A 13,338-nucleotide genomic window follows, 5' to 3' on the forward strand; every position below is an offset into this window, starting at 1 on the left:
AAGTTGATGAAACTCTGGTCAAAAACCCAGCTTCTGGGGAAAAAAAATACAGGGGGAAAAAAAAAAAAAAAAAGAACTATTCCAAAACATGGTTAGGAAACAGGATGCTCAAATCTGTGCCCTATGCCCTCCTTACATACTGCCATTTTAATTTCTGATTAATTTTTCTGCCAATTTAGCTCCCTAAATGAGGTTGCCACAAGAAGCAGGAGTGCTGCTGCGAGCACACGAAAAGCCACCTGGAGCAGGCAGTGGAGGGTAAGGCAGGACTCTGCCTTTCACTGGTACCTTGCTGGCCCGTTGACTTTTGCTAAGACGTCGGACCGCACCCTGAGATAACAGGAACAATTAACTTTCTTCATCCCCCAAAATGATGACTCACACAGAACCGTAACTACTCCAACCAATGCTGGCAGCTCAGCACTTTCGTAATGCAGATTTCTGCCATAGATAACAGTTCTTCACCCTATTAGCGAACCTGTGCTGTACCCAGATTAAGTCAGTGGACAAAAATCTCAATTACAGACATCTACACTAGTTCAAGTAGGCCGACTTCTACATTACCATCCTCACTTTCACGGTTTGGTGGCAGCTGTTGCAGAGCAAATCTTTCATTTGACATGGGGGAAAAAAAAAACTGCATGCCTCTCCCCAGCTCTCCCGCATCACAGGAGTGGTGGCAATATTCGCAGGGGGATTACCGTGGGGTCTACGTGAACGCAAGGCACGCGTGCTCAGGACGCAACGTGCCCAACAAAGCCACTGCTGGCATGAAGTATTTGGCAACAATGTGTAAGGCGCTCAGCAGAAACGCACACGGCAAATGATAGGCTCCTCGGTGCTTTTGGTTGCATTTCCCAAATACCACACGATGTCTGAACAATCAAAAGTATGTGCATACTGATGCTGGGACAGCCTTCACATGGCCACCACACTACAAAAAACCCAGTGAAGTGTTAGATTATTGTTTTGTAATAAACGTGGTTTGTCTAAAAAGGAGAGAGGCAGATCATGAAAACATTCCTTTGTCCCTCTACGCTTTGAGTAGGTAGGCAGCCTGCTCTGTGGATTTAAATGGAGCCAGCCTTATGTGTTGTCAAAAATTAAGGGGGAGGTTAGGTTTTAATCCTTGCACACATGGAGAGTGGTCAAATATCTTCCTGGCTTGCAGACCTGCGAGTTTCAACGTTATGGGTTGGCTTTTTTTTTTTTCCTTTTTATACTTGCAGACCACTGTTACAGATGAACTTATCACAGGAGAGGAGACAGATGCCTCCTACCTAATTACACCCACCACAAGGTTCGTTTGGCTTAGCGGTCTCAGAGCCCACAGAGCCCTGCCCGAGCAGCACAGCTCAAGACCACCACAGAGACACCTCCAGCCTCCCGGCTGAGGACACATGCAACAAGAAACCATGAGAAGTATGAACTCAACCTTAAAAGCGTGCATATGCTGCCCAGTGCCCAATCTACCAGTTTTAGGTGACAGATTAGCAGGAAGCTTCTTTCTCAGACTGTTTCGTGCACATCCTTTCACTGAACTTTCCAGTTTGTGTGGCCACGCAGCCAAGGAGAAAAACTTTTAGGAAACAAACTTTAAAACCACCACAACAGCAAAAATCAGCAGAGACGGTTGCCCAGGTTACACCTCTACCTGCTAATCTGAAGAGAAACCAGAGCTCAGGGTCATCTATATCCCCTTGATCCTGTCTACCTTATAACTTAACCATACAGTAAGATTTTCCTACTGCCATTTGGAAGCATACGAGCAACTGAAGTTGCCCAGAATCAGTTGTACTCCTCATGAGGCTATTTATTAGACAACTGCTCTTAAAATTAGCACTGCGTTAACACATTCATCCCGTTCCAAATAAACGGCCACCGGAAGGGACAGACCCTGCAGTTACTCAAAAGGAAAAAGATGTGAGCGGTGACAGCTGAGGCAGCGCAGGGAGCAGCCCTGTGGCAGAGAGGCTTTGGCAGCCAACCTTCCAGCTGAAGCCAGCCGGTTCCCGAAGGCAAGGCAGGCAGGCCACCCAACTCCAGACTAAATGAGGAGCTCCTGGGTACTTCTACTAGCTTTGGTTACCAGCCAGGAGAGACCAAAGTCACGTCAAACAGAAACTGCAGATGCCAAAGTCCTTCCTCACTGGTGCTAACAGGAAAAGCGAACTCAACGGGGCTTGGCCTCGCGTCTTGCCGATGACACATTCCTAAAAATATTTACCACTAGACCAGTCCCCAGCCAGAATATATTCAGATTTTGAAGGTCTAACAAGAGCCTAGGCAGAAAACACAATGTGCAGAAACAAGCCACACGTCCCTAGAAAAGCAGTGCCCTGCCCGCTGCATGGCAGCTGTGAACATCTCCCCACGCCACATCCAGTGCATGCTGCTTATGCCATTACAATTATTAAAAATCCCCAAGTAGCCTGGCTTGATCCAGCTGCCTCAACAACCAGAAATGTGAGTCCTAACCAAGCCAAGCACTATTGCCAGTTTCACCACCAATTATAGTTTCATCCTGTGCTTTATGCAAGCTGACTACATATTTTCTTAAATATGTTTCTTAAAAAAACCCCGTTGTGCCATGATTTAGCAAGCGTTTCAGTTAAAAGGGCTGACTAAATGAAAGGCGGAGAAAAATGAATGAGTGAAGCCTGAGACAGGCTGCAAGCACTGGGAAGAACGAGAGGCTCTATGAACAGAGCAGAGAAAGCATTTAACAGCTCTGAGAGGCTCCCACCCCAGGCGAGCCACAAGGTCTCATTTACCTCCTCACCAATACAAAAGCAAAATGCAATGTTACCGCAATATTAATGGTTCTAAGAAAAAACAAATTCTTCCTTGCATTCACCCACCCTGAACTTCTTTGCATTGAGGGCTTATCCTGATAATTTCCTATCAACAGGGACCAGGCAAAGCTAAATCAGCTCCTCGAGGCAGTGACAGAATGAGCGTTGCTCTCAGCCCCAAGCGAGTCAAAAGGAGCAGCTGGGAACAAAACTTACAAAATCTAGGTAGCTATGTACTTTTTTTGCTTTTTCAAAATAGCATCAAATTCGCAATGAATTTTAGCTTCTACTTGGATGAAATAAACTTATTTTTCAGAAGAAAGTGTTTTTCAGCTAACAGCAAATACAGAAAGGCAGCTTACACCTGAGGATACACCTGGGCAAGACACCAAGGGAACTCCTCTGAGTACTCTGTGTTTTGGTCAGTGACAGAGTCACTATGGCGCTCCCTCCCTCACCCATGCAGAAGGCTGGTCTGAAGTCTTCCAGTCCAGCTCCCCAGTGTGAGCAGGGTGATCCTTGCTTCCTGGAAGAAGGGATGCTCACCACCTGCGCACGGTGGGAACCCGCGGGTAGCAGCAAGGAAGCACTCTTGGCAGGAGTTCTCGAATCAGGTCCCTTCAGTACACTAGAAGCAAACTTTCCTCTTTTATGTTTTTCGCTAGGCAAGAGCAACCCGTTAACATCGCTACACCGGGGCGGCACCAAGGGATGCACCAGGAATCCAACAACTCCAACGAAGAGACGAAGACTATGAAGAGGGACGAAGACTACAAGTGCCCCTGCCGCACCAGGGAAGACGCCTGAAACCCGGACCCCTCACTCCTGTTACCAACCTCGTCGGGACCGGGGAAGGGGTCCCACGGCTCTCTCCCGCAGAGGCAGAGACCACACGCTTGGCCTGCGGAAGAAGATGATGGATGCCCAGGGAGGACGGGGAAGGAGGCCAGAGAGGAACTTCTTCCACCGGGAACCGGCGGGCCGGCGCAGCACGGACCCCCGGCAGCCCCGCCGAGCTGCGGGGGGCGCTCGCAGGAAGCGGCCGCCGAGGGGAGGGAAGGGGAGGGGGCGCAGGTGCTGGAGCGCTCCTCGCCTGAGGAGAGAGTGGCGGAGCCGCCCAGGCCGGGCCCCCGCGACGCGCTGGGGAAGGCGCTCCCGAGCCCCCCCACACCCCGAGGGCGGACCGCAGACCCTCCGGCGGCGCGGGCAGGGCCGAGCCGGGCCGGGCCCACTCGCCAAAGTCTCCGCCCGGGGCCGCAGCGCACGACAGCGGCCGCGGGCGGCGGAAGCGCCCGACGCGCAGGCGGGCCGGGCCGGGCCGAGCCGAGCCGCCGGCCTGGGGCGCCGCTGACCGGCAGCCCCGCTGCAGGGCCCGCCCGGCAGCCGGGGGCCCACTCAGCTCCCGCCCCGTTGCCCGCCGCCTCTCGCCTCACCTCACCTCAGTGCCGGGGGCCGCCCCGCCGCGCGCCACCGCCGCCGCAGCCCCGCGCAGCCCGCGCGCCCCGGCCCGCCGCCGGCTCCGCCCCGCCCCGCGCCGCCATTGGACAGCCGGGGCCGGGGGGCGTGGTCCGAGGCTGCGGGGGCGGGGCCACGGGGCGGGGCCGGGGGTTGCGGGGGCGGCGGGTGATGGATCAGACAGCGAACCGCAGACGTTTTACCTTGAATAAAGAAGATCGCGGGTCTCCGCTTAGTTAACATTGTTTTTCACAAACAGACACGTTTTAGCCAGGGATAGAAGGAGCCAACCAGCAAGCCCATCCCCCGTAACACAGACAAGAACCAAACGCTGCAGGAAATGGTCCTGGTTTGAGCAACACAGGACTGATTTCTCTTCCAATGATTGGGAAAACGGCACTTGTAGGAGACTCCAGTGTCTGAACTTGTGAAAATATTGACTTTATAGGCAGCGATGGTGTGGGGGGTTGAAGGTCGCGGTGGTTTTGAGCTCAGCAGGTGCGGGGATGAGGAGGGGTTGACCCAAGCTGGCCAACGGGGTCATTTCATACCATGAACAGCACATTCCGTAGAAATTAGAAAGTTTGTTGAGAAATTCTCTCTCTCCTGTGACAGTGGTGGTCCAGAGAGCTCCTCGCCCCGGTGCCGGTGTCCTGAGGCCTTCCCTTCCTCCCAAAGCCACAGCGGTTTGGTGTCCCGCATTGGCTGTCCCTGCTGGGAGTGCACAGCTTCTATGGATAGTATGGGCTGAGGATAATCCCTGTGTATTTTATACTGGCATAGGGATCAATACTGGTTCTTTGGTGTTATTAATGTTAATTATCTAGTCTTATGCTATTAAATCTATTTATATTTCAACCCTTGGTTTCCTTGTTTTTCCCTGATTTCCCCTTCCCAGGTGGGGAGGGGTCATCGGGTAAGAGAATAATTGTCTAAACAACAATAAATTGTTGTGGGTTTTTCAAACCATAAGAGAAATTGAGATGAAGAGACCTTTGCACCTGCTGGATTTGGAGTCTGCTCCAAAGCAGCTGCCGAGGCTGAGCGATATAAGGAAGAGCCCTGCCTAAAAGGGGCTGCCTTCCACAAAACCCCCCGGTCGCCCCGAGAGCCCACGTCTCACCAGAGTCTGCTCTTCAAGATGAGAAGCAACAGAACTGAGAGAAATACCTGCCTTTCTCCAGGGCAGGATGCACAAGAAATGCAAAGAGCCACCTTGTTTCTGCGAACTTGACCTTTTCACGACGAGTTGAAAAACAAAATATTAGCATAGCATATGAGTTTTATATTAACAAAATGTATAAATCGCACCAAACAGCCCTTTCAACCTGGAGCTGCTTCACCCACAGAAAGAAGCAACTCGCAAATTTAATGAGTAATTCCTGACTAGCAACATTCTCATCTCTTCAAAAGAAGAAGGAAAAAAAAAAAAAAAGACACAACGTTTTAAAAGTACATCCCATTATTTCTTCTCTTTACGGAGTGAAATGGAGCTGGAGAATCTCATGCATGCAAAAAAATTAGGAAAGTTGCAAAAGTATATGCAGCATTTTAGATGACTCCATTCGTAAAAACATTTGTGATTGCAATAAACTGAAGTGCTTTCTTTACTGAAAAGGGTGTTTCAGTACCCTGTTTTGCCTACCATTTGTGTTGCGCTTCCACAGGCAGTGAAAATGGAGTAATTGATTTTATTTGCAGCCTAAGTGCTAATACAGTTTCACATCCTTTAAAGTGCAGACCCTTCAGAGTAATCTTCATTTCAATCACTTAATTTAACATCTAAAAAGAGCCCAGAGTTTTTCTTGTGCACAAAACCAGCTGTTGCTGAGCTGGAGGACAAATCTGATGCGATCCCTTTAAAAGCAACATACGACCACGGTCAGGGAGAGGAAGCAATAATTACAGACATAGTAAAGTCTTTAGAAGCATCAACACCCTGCTGTTTGTGCTTCACTGTATATTGCTAACTTTTATTGCTCACACAAAACACATGTCCCACATGGGCTGGGGCAATCTCAAGCACAAATCCAGCCTGGGCGGAGAATAGGTGGAGAGCAGCCCTGAGGAGAAGGACTCGGGGGTGCTGGTGGATGAGGAGCTCAACATGAGCCGGCAATGTGCGCTGGCAGCCCAGAAAGCCTCCCGCATCCCGGGCTGCATCCCCAGCAGCGTGGCCAGCAGGGCGAGGGAGGGGATTCTGCCGCTCTGCTGCACTCTGGTCAGACTCCACCTGGAATATTGTGTCCAGCTCTGGAGCCCTCAACAGCAGAAGGACATGGACCTGTTGGAGCAGATAGAGAGGAGGCCACAAAGATGCTTCAGGGGCTTGGAGGCTGTGAGGACAGGCTGAGAGAGTTGGGGTTGTTCAGCCTGGAGAAGAGAAGGCTCTGGGGAGACCTCATAGCAGCCTTAGCATCTGAAGGGCACCTACAAGAAAGATGGGGAGGGACTTTTTACAGGGCATGTAGTGATAGGACGAGGGGGAATGGCTTCAAACTGAAAGAGGGGAGATTTAGATGAGATATGAGGAAGAAATTCTTTCCTGGGAGGGTGGTGAGCCCCTGGTGCAGGTTGCCCAGGGAAGCTGTGGTTGCCCCATCCCTGGAGGTGTTCAAGGCCAGGTTGGATGGGGCTTGGAGCAACCTGGGCTGGGGCAGGGGGATTGGAACTAGATGGTCTTTAAGGTTCCTTCCAACTCTAACCATTCTGTGATTCTATGATTTACTGCACTGAAACAATCCAGTAATGAAAAGGCACCAAAGATTCTGTGTGTTTTAGCATCCCCATCCCCTGTACCTCTGTTTCTACATGCAGCTCATTTCTCACCTTTCCACCCACCACAGGCAAAAAATAAATAAAAATATTTTCCATTGCTGCATGAGGAGTTTAGCAGGACACACAGGTATTCCTCTAGACCAGTTTACTTGCCATGAACCTGAACCTTAAGAAGTCTCTCCTTTTCATCCCTGCATTCCCAGTTCTTCAGGGCAGAAAATACCACCCGTGCTGACGGTACCTGGCAGCTATTGATGCCCCAATGCCAAAACCTTTCCAGAACCGGTTTGATCATATATATAAGCGAACGATAACATACATACAAGTCACTACAACAGGTGACTTGTCCCTGTCAGAGAAGTCATCGCCCATTTTCACACTTCTACCCACCTGCTTAGGACCAGGCTATGTAGAAACATGGCACCACCTGCCACCTTCAGTTCCTTCCACCACAAGCAGGGGACAAGACTCCACTTTTACAAGCCAGAAGACAAGGATGGCTCTGCGCTCTGCCCTCACTGAACCGTTTGGCAGGGAGCATCCTGTGAACAGCTGATGTGGTTCCTGCTCCCTGCCAAACGGGGTACAAATCAGAAGCGCCTTACCAAGCCAAACCTCTCTTCTACATGTGGTCGTTTACAGAAATGTCAGCAACTGGGACATATAAAACAAGCTCGAGACATGGCGTTTGGTGAATCTGAAGTCTCAAAGAGGAAACAGATTGTTATCTAACCCACTACACACACACTTGGCAATACATTCTTCACAGCCATCCACAAAGACCTCCGAGTTTCCTCAACTCCCATGACGGCAAACTCTCTGGCCATCCAGAATCTGTATGTTTGAATCCTTTACAACAGGAGGAAGTTTAGAGAACAAAGCTGGAAGAAGAACAACGTCATGATACATGAAAGTCAGCTGCAGCTATTGGAAGGATGCAGCATCAGGACAAAGTACAATTTTATCCTTGTGAGATAAGAACTGATGATGAGGTGTAACTCATTCACTCAACTAATATTACAGATAATCTACACCATAGCCTCCTCTTGCCCTGAGTGGGACAATTAGAATTACCCTTTTACGACACTATGATATCATGGCTTTCTTTAATCACCCTCTGGATGAGGGTGGAGGAAGTCCTTCAAAGCAAACTTCTCATCCAACCAGCTGGAAAAGCTCCTTCCTGTTCAAATTCTCCATCGTGGCAAAAAACTGCAGACAAAAAACTGCAGACTGAAAAATTGTACCTATTGCTAATTTTGTTAGCACATATTTTTCCAAATACATACTACAAAGTTCTGTTTCTTAGAGGTCTCCTATCTCGGAATAGCAACGCAAGCAATTCCAAAAACTTACATTATGGCTCCCCTTCTGCCTATAGCAAAGGATAGGTATAGCTGAGAATGGAAATAGTCACAATCATTTAAGCCAGCGTTTCATAACTCCTACTTTGGTTCAAGCTACTGCGGCGCCTTGTACTACACATCTCCCATCAATTACTACCTGGGGGTATTCAACACTTTGCTGTACACATTGCTACTCTAAGAGTAAGCATAGTGTCAGCTAGGAGTAGCTGCAAGGGCTAATAGCTGTCTCCACGGGACCATTGCTCCTCTTTCCCATCACCTTTGAGGAGCTGGTATCACAGTACCAGCTGTAGAGCACCTCAGAGGTCCACCAAGTGAAAAATTCTCATTTCCACAAATGTCTTCACATCTCAGGTTGACTGTCACAACAATTAGTGACTGCGCTGGTCATATTCCTGGTCCAAACGTGTTTCATCCCAGAAGAGCTCAATCAAGCGCTTTACAGTTTGCGGTGGTCTGTGCAGCAGAACCAGGACGGAGACTGGTTGCCTCGTCTCACTGACCTGTCCTCTGCATTGCCTTCCACATTGTCTCAGATATCTCAGTAGAGTCCAGTCTACTCAAACTGGCAAATCATTCCTCTACCTCATTGGTCATAAACAAGTTCGCTACCGAACAGCTCAGAACTGCATCAGACCACTGCTCAAGTAGGGAAACCAAGGCGATTTCAGCGATTATAGCCAGGTGGTGTTCTATAGTCACAGCCCACGTGTACCCCGGATGGTAGGAAAACAAGAAAAAGAAGAGAGTGAAATCATAGAACTTGATTGATACACTGACCATCATATGCAAAGGGCAAAAGACTCAAGCCAAAGCAAACAGGAATTGCTGGATAACCCGGGAGAGTTGATCTGCATGATCAGCACAAAGAACGAGCATCGCAGCCATACCTGTACAAATCACTTTCCAGAATTACTCTCTTCCACCAGGTTCACTTACTGTTAAAATTGACCTGGAGGCACAGAAGCAATACTGTTCTGCAACAGTAAAGAAAGAAGATACTTCAAAAACTCCAGAATGCACTTTGTTCTACTGGCAGAGATATAACGTCAAAAGTACTCATCATTAGCAGCATCTTGCCAAACCAATTACAGAAACTAATTTCCACACTACAGAAATTTGTAGACTCTTTGCGGGGGGGCATCCACTTCCAATCTTAACTACTTTGGGCTCCCCTGCCCCAGTCACGCTGTAGCACTTCTCACAGGGGTGATCCTTTGGATTTTTCACGTCACTCCCCTTCGGGGAATTTTTCAGTCATCCTTCTACACACACTCTACCTAGCAATTACATTGAGCTTTATAAAGTGCAAAGTCCACTAGCATCAGACTATGACCTAGAATTAAACCTTCAAAATTAACCCATTCTTTAGAACAGGTGTGGGCACTTACGTACAAGAAAAAATTCTGCTAGCCTACAAACAGAAAAAAATTAGTGGGTGCAATCCTTTTTTGCAATCGCCTACTTTGACTTTCATAATCGCATCTGTATTTTAAGTTCGCTCTCATGGTAAAAGTGGCAATTACGACAAACAAATTAAGCACAGCATATGTTCATACCTGCGCGCGCGCGCGCACACACACACACGCAGGCACTTGCTCTGCAGCTTCTTTCGGTCGGATCGGCGCGCTTGTCGAAACACGTCCTGCCTCCCCAGGAGGTTCAGTCTCTGGCCAGCAGCAGTTCCGAACCAACGCCACCAAAATCAGGAGCGTATGCAAGGTACGAGGTGCAAAGAAATACGGCTGCTGAGCCTCAACGCTGAAACAAAAGTCCAGGCAAAACCTGCAGTAAAAACCAGACGTGGTCCAATCGCATATTGCCCCCAGGTGGTAAATCCGTCCTATTGCATAGAGTATAAATACCCTCGGAATTCCCCCTAAATTTGCTTTAAACTGAATGCTAAGGTTTTTCGAGAGATGATAGTACTTTGCCTGTAACAACCTAAACATTAAGCAGATACTTTTCTACAACTACGCAATGTATTTCTCTTTTTTACTAACCAAAACCAGCACGGTGAGGTCAACCAAGCGTGCCTGAAGCAGCCTTGTTCCCCCCCAAATTGGGACTGCCAGAAATTCCCCTCCCCCCCTTTTTTTTTTTTTTAATTAAAAAAAACCCAAACTCATTGAGGTTCATGTAATTTCCCTACCCATACAATCAGGCCGGTGTTTGTTACCTCCGAGGAGCTGCAGGAGGGTTCAATCCAGTCACAGCTTGTACAAAAGATCTACATCAAAGGTTTCTGGAAGTGTTTTGGGGGGGGTGGGGGAACAAGACGCCACCAAACAGAAACCACCACTCCCCCAAAATCTGAAATTCTAACAAGAAAAAAAAAAAAGAAATAAATCACCTCTTTTTCACACACTGATAAATTTTAGTCGACACAACTACACAAAAGCCCAGTTAAGAAGGGTGTATGCTTCAAAAAAAGGTATCTTAAATATAAAGGAGAAAAAGTCCAGAACAAAAGGAAAAATTAAGGATCTACAAACACTGATGACAGATAAATGTGGCAATTAATTTGCTGCCAAATAAACCTGGCTTGGGCTTTTCAGCAATACTAACTGTGCTACTTGTAATTTAGTTTCAAAAAATGAGGTGACTGGATGGTAGACTGCCAGCAAAACCAGTCAGATACCCCACTCTGCCCTCAAAACCAAACAAATTGTGCCGTTTTTTTGTACCGGGAAAGAGAGCACAGAACTCCCTATCGGTGCTGAGAGGCAGAAACCGGGCACAGCCTGGGGCTGCCCGCAGCGGTCGGACACGCGCAAACCCCAGTTTTCTGTGCTTCGAAGTAGATAAAGTAGGCAGCCCAAGACTATTCGCTGGGCATGCAAGGATGATTAAACCCAATTTTCTTGCTCTGGGTACAAACTTCCCGAAGAGAGTGCTCGTCAGCAAGTTGCTGCTTTGCTGCCGCCAAAGGGGAGAGCCAAACCTCGTGTTCTCTTTGGGGGAAAAAGCTCAGAACTTGGAGCAAGTACCAGCGCAGGACTGGCTTGACCTAGGCGTTAGGCTCTCCCTTATGGAAAAGCTTCTTAAAATTAATCAAAAACATTAAAACAATGGGAGAATTGCAAATTACGAGGCACAGGAGTGGGCATGCTCTGAACAAAGCATTTTCCTGTCAGTGCCTTTCCCCTTTTTTAATAAATACAGCAGATTATGTGTTTAAATGAGTGTTTTGCATTAGCTCTCAGGGTGTGTTTATTTACTCATTCTATAGAATGCGCTGAGTTATCTTCACATAACTTGGGAGCTCCTCTGTGTCCTACGTGGGAATTTTCCCATGAATTTTTGGCTCCTGCTTATAAAAATGAGGCGATTCCTTCTCTTTGCCCCACCAGCCTCCGTTTGTTTCTCAATAAAAACCCGGAGGACAGCCAGCCTGAGGCACTGTAAGCACGAGACCTCAACGCAGTGAAGCTGCTAACGGCTGGCATGTCTTATAACCCAAATACCTCTGACCTTTTGCCATACCTTCCTTTATGTGACTTGGGCGGTTGTATCTGGCCACTTGGACCACTCTTGGAAGGCAGCCGTACCTTCGATCCGACGCGCCAAGCACCACTTGCGTCATCACAGAAGATAGGTGCAAAGCTGAGGGTCCAAGGAGGGCTGAGACTAGAGCATAAAGAATTAACTGCATCAGTCCCACAAACCCGTTTATCCCGGGTTACAAAGAAAGCAAGCGGCAGTATGCCTGGGGCTTGGCAGAGCGAGGACCTCTCCTCCTTCTTGTCCTATCAAGGATCTCAGTCTTTCCCACAGCAATCAAAGCACGGCACTTCTTGCTTTGTGGGACCTGTTTCTTGCAGCCCAACAGGCTGTCTGCAGGGCCGCCTCTGCTCTAGCCAGAGGTAGTTTCCGAACAGCATGTTGTTCTCTGTCTGAGCTAGCTGGCCACCTCCTCTCTCTTGCTAGACTTACAGGCTCTCAGTCCTGGGGGTGGCAGCGAGCTTCATTTGTCTACTGCATTTCAAGCACCGAAACTAAGCTTGCAAACGTACAGCTGCATCAGAAGATCTTGCCTTGGTAAACACTGCAGAAACTCCCCATTGCACCTGAAACTTCGACACACCCTTCCATGGCTATGAGCCAGACCCGGGCAACCCTCTCATGTCTGGGCTGCGCCGGCAACAAAGCCGGCCATCAAACCGCTCCTTAGACAAACAACTTCTTCCTCTTCGTACGGCCTCCCATTCCCAGTTTCTGGACTTGACCCAGAATTAACACCAAATCTGACTTCACTGCACACGGTTACTGTGACAGCAGGCTGATTTCAGCATCATTCCAATCTTCACAGAAGCAGGTAACAGCACCTCCTGTTTTTTGGAGGCCGAAGAGATTCTTTAGCGTGCTGTGCGCCGTACCAGTCTGCCTGGCCAGCAGGGTGCCCCGCAGAAGCAGCTAGTCCAGTAGGACACCGCTAGAATCCCGACGGCTGCTCTAGCACCAGGAAGACGCCTGCCCGCCTGGTAAACCAGACCGCATTCCCAGCCTTTTGCCTTCTGGGCTGTCGGAATGACTCGGATGTACCGCAGCCCGGAGTCAATATCAGGAGGTGACAGGTATGGTGGGAACAGGGTGCTCAGACAACAAGTTGTTAGCAGAACTGTTCGTTTTAACTCTCCTGAGAAACGCAAGCTGGAATCATTGGCTGTGGGAAAAGCTCTACAGCAAGTTCAATTACAAAATGTTTCAATCACCCCAATGAAACCTTCCTCCCCACCGCAGGAATCCTTCAAGAGTTTCCGGCTTTCTCTCTCTCTCTGTCAGCAGGAGCCCAGCGTTAAGCTCTTCATGCACTACTCCATACACAATGTTGGGAAAAGAGCAAAGATGGAAGAGTATATACTTTCACGGATTTCTTTGTACTGAATTCCAGTAAAATGTCTTCCCGAGCGACAGCTTCAATTCTTACCAAAGCCTTTATG

This window comes from Vanellus vanellus (assembly GCF_965231255.1).
Source record: "Vanellus vanellus genome assembly, chromosome: 8".
NCBI classification, from domain to species: Eukaryota; Metazoa; Chordata; class Aves; order Charadriiformes; family Charadriidae; genus Vanellus; species Vanellus vanellus.